This window comes from Anser cygnoides, chromosome 4 (assembly GCF_040182565.1).
Source record: "Anser cygnoides isolate HZ-2024a breed goose chromosome 4, Taihu_goose_T2T_genome, whole genome shotgun sequence".
Taxonomy (NCBI): Eukaryota; Metazoa; Chordata; class Aves; order Anseriformes; family Anatidae; genus Anser; species Anser cygnoides.
Window position 1 is genome coordinate 5019619 of NC_089876.1, and position 6132 is coordinate 5025750.

Genomic DNA, 6132 nt, shown 5'->3' on the forward strand with positions numbered 1-6132 from the left:
CAGCCTTAGGTGAATTAATAAATATTCCTCTGTTCCAGCTTCCTATCTTTAAAGTCAATGTCGTGGTACTACCACATCTGTAAAATCTCAGTTATGAGATACTTGGAGAAGTGATTTTTGCTTCACAAGAATGGATTTTCAGGAGGTATAAAAGGCGACAGCTATCACTGAGATTATCACAACCCCAGGCCAATGTGTATTTCATGCCATGCAGAAGAAGATATGATTCTGTGCTGCTCTCTCTATCAGCAGGAGAGCTTTGTTCATCTCTTCTATTCGTACAGGCTCTACACAGGGGGTCCCCATCTCAGGTGGAGCCTTTAGGTAAGATTTTCATGTGAAGAAGAAGAATTGGTAAAAATGTTATTGACAGGAGGTTCCTGTTGAAGAAATCCTGCTCCCAGTCAGTGTTTGCCAGCAGAAGGAAACTGAGTAGGACTTTCTTATTCCTTTCTTCAAAAATATACTAAAAATGGATCCCTTGCATCAGCAGTTCCTGTCCTCTTTGGTAGAGGTGTAGGGCAGCTCCACATCCTCAGAATAAACTTTTCTGCCTGTTCAGAGCAGTTATGAAGAGTGTAGAAGATATCAAGGGCTTGTTTTTTATCTCAGGGAACTGGGCAGACACTGAGCTGACAGACTCTTCCTGGCAGAGCCTGAATCAGAGATGAGTTTAAAGTACTAAATCCTGATGGATTGAAACATGTGAGTATCAGAAGTTGAGAAATAAATCTTTTTTTTCCAGAAGTCTTCCTTGAGTACAAATGGAGGCATCAGGCCCACTAGCTTATGACCATGGCTTGTGTACTTAAACTTTAAGATACTGTAAACTCACTTTACAATATCAGTCCGTATTTTGAAACGAGTGGAAAGGACAATAATGATGACTGAGAAGAAGATAACTTTTTTTTTTTCTCTCCTTACTGTGTCTCCAGTTGCTGAGCCCCTGTTATACACAATTTGAGGTCTCTCTTTCTCTGTTTCTGCCTGGTACACACACACTGATATTTCCTGCAGTAATACATCATGTTGTATATCTCCCATTCATGGTGTGGTTTGCATGGTTTCTTTTGTGCAGCCACCTGAAAGCAGCTTTAGTTTCCCTTTATTCACAAGTGTTAGTTAAAGCTCCCTTCTCTGCCAAAGAATAGTCTAAAATTAAGGAAAAAGATTTATTTTTTTTTTAATTCCAGACTATCAAAAGTTAAATTTCTAATGAAAATGTTTTAGATTCCCCACCACCAACACTTTTTTTTTCTTTTTTTTTCTTTTTTTTTTTTTTTGTACTTTTAAATGAGTAAGAACAAGCAAAGCAAGATATTTCCTACACTGAGATGATGTAGCCATTAAAAACATTAAAACCACTGTGGCTTTCTTTTCTAAAGCTCGGAGATTTTTCTAATGTATAATACAGCATTTGTTTGGTTCATGGTTTTATCATACTGAATTAACTTAAGCACTGAAAGTCTTGAGCTGCTAAAGGGTATTTCAAGACCTACATTTTTCAGATCAGCGTGATCCTTCCATGTACATATCTTTTATCAGTTTTCTTTCACTAATTGTCTCAGAAACTTAGGACACCTTTCATTTCTGCTACCATGAAATCCTGAAGGCAAATATTTGCAGATATTTTCTTATCCTATGAGCTTTTTTTTTTTTCTTCCCAGTATTCTGTTGTACATCTGAGTTCTCAAAGCAGCATGTTCACTTTTTCCAAAGACAAGAAAATTTTCTTGACGTTACAGGTAAAAGAAAACTGAGAAAAGCAATAATAATTGCTTCTTTATGCCCTTGTGCTTGTGGGTTCTTCAGAATATGTTCAGAATTTCAGAATTTGCAGGTATTCCCTACGCTTTGAAGTTTCCTGGGTTTTAAGGCAATGAATTTTCTGTGTAAAAAGCTGGCATTCTGTGTTAAGGAGCACTGTGTAATGACAAAGGGAAAACACAGGACTGGAAAACTTCAGATGGGGAAATTCCATACAGGAGCATATCCCACGTATGGCATGCATTTTAAAATCTGATCCTGTACTTGTTTTTGGAATATTTATTTGTAGGTATATTGTTTAAAGTTAATGTGGCTGTAAGTAGTCAGTGTTATGCAGGAAAAATGAACATTTTTTCAAGAGCACAAACATTTTCTAGGTCAATGATGATCAGATAGGACTGTAAGATATTCCAGATAGTTCTAATAAATGTATACAATAATAATTTCCAGATGGCCAGAGCCACTGTGATTAACTAGTATGTTTTTCTATGAGAAAAGGTTGGAAAGTTCAGTCTTTTTGTTTAAGAGAAAGAGGTGACTGAAGGAAGACAGTCTTCAAATACTTACTGTTTTTTATAAAGAGCAATTGCACTACATATTCACTAGGGTGAAACAAGTACCAGTGAGCTGCAACTTCATTTGCCATAGTTATTAGCTGAGTTAAACACTGGGGAAGCCTGTGCAAAAGTGCTTTAGCATTCTTAATTGGAGTTTTAAAGAACCTTTAGAAAAACATCTCGATGATTTAGGCCTAGTTGAAGTTGTTTGGTGGAGGGACATGACCTCTAATTGTGCCCTCATCTGTTTATCCATGGTTGCTTTCTGGAGATTGTATGCTTTTATACACTTCTATTAGCTGTATTATTTTAGGGTTGAACTAAAATAAAGTTTTTAGTTGCACTTCAAGTATGTCATGACAGCAGATGAACATTCAACAGTAGAGAGGAAGGCAAGAAATTTTAATACAATGTCAGGCCTATGCTGGAACCTACTTACAGTCCACTTCATATTACAAAACTAAGTCCTTGAAGTCTTCGCAGATGTTTCATAGTATTAACAAACAAAACATGAAAGCATTTAAAGAAGATCTAGAAAACAAATTTAAAATTATAATAATAGTCACACCTTTTCCTCTCTTGACCTGATGTAATATTGTTCATTCTCAGTTATCTTACCTCAAAAATATATGGCAGAAATGCAAGGGATCCCAGGAATACAGATGAAATTATTGTAAAGACATGTAAAGTCTGCTTAGCACTGAGGTGATTAGGACAAGATGTTATCGAGCTGTACCGAGTAATGAATGTCACAAAGAAGGTAAATTACATGTCCTTGCTTACCTTGCTTATTCTTTCTTCTAACAAAACACAAAAGTATGTGCAAAGAATATGAAAGAAAATCAACATGAAACCTATAAAATGAATGGGCATTCTTGCAAATGACAAACTGCTGAACTCTTTGTTACAGTACTTAATGGAAGATCAAGCCCTAGAATTCAGGATTTACCAAAAAAAAAAAAAAAAAAAAAAAGGCCATTATGATAAAAGCCTTTCCCAGATATCACAATTAGCCAACTTTGTTGAGTCCTAGATAGGTTTGAATTACTTCATTGCATACTTTACCTGCTATAGTTGCTTCCAGTGTAGCAGAAAAAAGATGTTTGGAGCCAGCAGCTTTTTAAAAAAATCCTTATTCTGCCAATCAGTGATAAAGTGTATGGTCTTCAGATTATGTGACCAGTAACTTGCAGCATTTTTCAGCAAATAGGATCTTATAGAACACTAAAAAATAAAAACTGCAAAGCCAGCTGATAAAAGTGTTCTCTTGAAAACACAAAAATGTAAGAAAAGCATTGGTCATTCCCCAGTACGAGCCGTTCTGCTTGTAAAACTACATTTTCAGCTTAAAGGCATTCTTTTGTAATTTTACTATTTTAGATTATTGAAAATGAAATATTCAGCAGACTTCCACCAAAACCCCTTAATGCATTTTTCAGAAATATTGCAACTCCACTTTCTGATGGATGAAAACAGCATCTGAATGTGCACTAAAAGCCTTCAGTTTGTAAATTCATAGCTGGTGAGGTTTTGGTCTTTTGCAATGTAGTTGAGAATTATATCAGCACCATCTTCTAAATGAACTGCAAACACTGAATGCTAGGAAGATGACACTGCCTTTTATTAAGTTTGCCCAGAATTTTACATTACAAGACTGTCTTTTTATTACTTTTAACCTCACACAGAGATTATTTGGACGGAAGAGGCTTTTGTTCTTATTTTTCCCATATCATGTGTCTACCTTTTGTTTTGTGGCATGGGTTTTTGTGTCATGGGTCAAAACAGAGTTTTGACCACACATTTTCTTCAGTTCTTTTTAACAAAAGCTCTGAGGGGAAAATGTTTTTTACTTTTTCACAATGTTAAATATAATTTCTCCTCTGAAACATAGGCACCCCTGAAAGGTAAGTAGAAAATATTTCACTGAAAGTTTTAACTATTTGTGTTCTACAGACCACACCTGGAGTACTGCATTCAGTTTTGGCGTCCCCAGAACAAGAAGGATGTGGACCTGTTGGAGTGGGTCCAGAGGAGGTCCACAAAGATGATCAGATGGATGAAGCACCTCTCCTATGGGGACAGGCTAAGAGAGTTTGGGTTGTTTACCCTGGAGAACAGAAGGCTCCAGTGAGACCTTACAGTCTTCCAGTACCTAGGCCTTCCAGTACCTAAAGGGCGCTGCAGGAAAGGTGGAGAGCAACTTTTTACAAGGGCATGTAGTGATAGGACAAGGGGTAATGGTTTTAAACTGAAGGAGTGTAGATTTAGATTAGATATTAGGAAGAAATTCTTTACTATGAGCATGGTGAGGCACTGGCACAGGTTGCCCAGAGAACCTACGGACACCCCATCCCTGGAGGTGCTCAAGGCCAGGTCAGATGGGGCTTTGGGCAACCTGATCTAGTGGGAGGTGTCCCTGGCAGGGGGGTTAGAACTAGATGATCTTTAAGGTCCCTTCCAACCCAAATCATTCTAAATCATTCTATGATTCTATGAATACATAATGGCTAAAGACATTTCTGGGAGAAGAAACAAACAAACAAACAAAAAACCAGGAAAAAAAAACACATAAATACACACACACACACACACACAAAAAAAATCAAGAAAAAGAAGCAAACCCAAGTTTCCATTGTCTAAGACTGGTTAATAAAAACAGGGTTTTTTTTTCTTTTTTTTCTTTCTTTTTTTTTCCCCCTTTCACATAAATATATTTTCTCACCCATGGGAACTGTTTGCATTTCTTTTCAGTCATACTTTCACCTTCTATTTAGCATTTGCTATTTATTCTGGTTTCTAATATCCTCAGTACTGTGCTGTGTTAGTCATCTTTTTTTGTCCACCTCTTTGGATGTTTCTATGATTTTTGGCAGTTTGTCCTCAGTGCTTTGCCAGTTGTCTTGGAATAGGGACATCACCATTATCAGAATTACTGTCTTTGTAGTTTTTGTTTTATTTTTTTATACTCTTTCTTTTCTTGTATCCCCAGAAACAAATTATCTGGCATTTTCCTCCAACTCTTCTCTTGGCACTGAATTGCATTCCAAAGAACATATATTATAGGGATAACTGCCACCTCAATGCATGTTATTTGCCAAGAGGTATGTAACTCATTCCATACACAAATAAGGATATACAACTCTTTGTAGGTATTTCTTAGATCAGTTTAATGTAGCCAGAAGCCTCAATCGTGTGCTTGGAGTGGATACATCAAGATGAGAAGCAAAAAAATGCATTACCAATACAGCCTTGAAATGCAAATCCTATAATAGTTATTTCTTTCAGCACTGAGCATCATGTCAGGGCACTTGCTAGGGTTATTGGAGATTCAGGTTTAGAAACTCTGTGGAGCTCTGAATCAGAACAATTTATTATCTCTTAATATTTCAGCTGTGAATTCAGTAGAACCTGAATTTCATTCATTCAGCTCTGAGATGAGTACTTTAACAATTTAACTATGAAAGAAGCCTCTTAGCAACCTTTGCAGAGCAAATGAGTTTGCTGTTTGAGGCAGCACCATTAGTGTTTGCTGGCTTTATGACTTGCTTTTTATTTGCAATGCGTTTTCTCTGTCATGTTTGTAGGAAGTTTAAGGAGACTCATAAAGTAAAGATAGATGTGTGAGGAAGGGATCAGTGTTTTGCCCATAGATGGTATCATAGTGACTTGAGGGCATCACTGAGAGCTGCCAACGTTATTGTGCAATCTGCTTCTTAGCTAACCACTCTAGAGGTTTCTTTCTGGTTCTAGAACAATCTAGTTGGTTCAAGGAAATCTCTACATCAAGACTATTTTTGCTCTCTCAGCT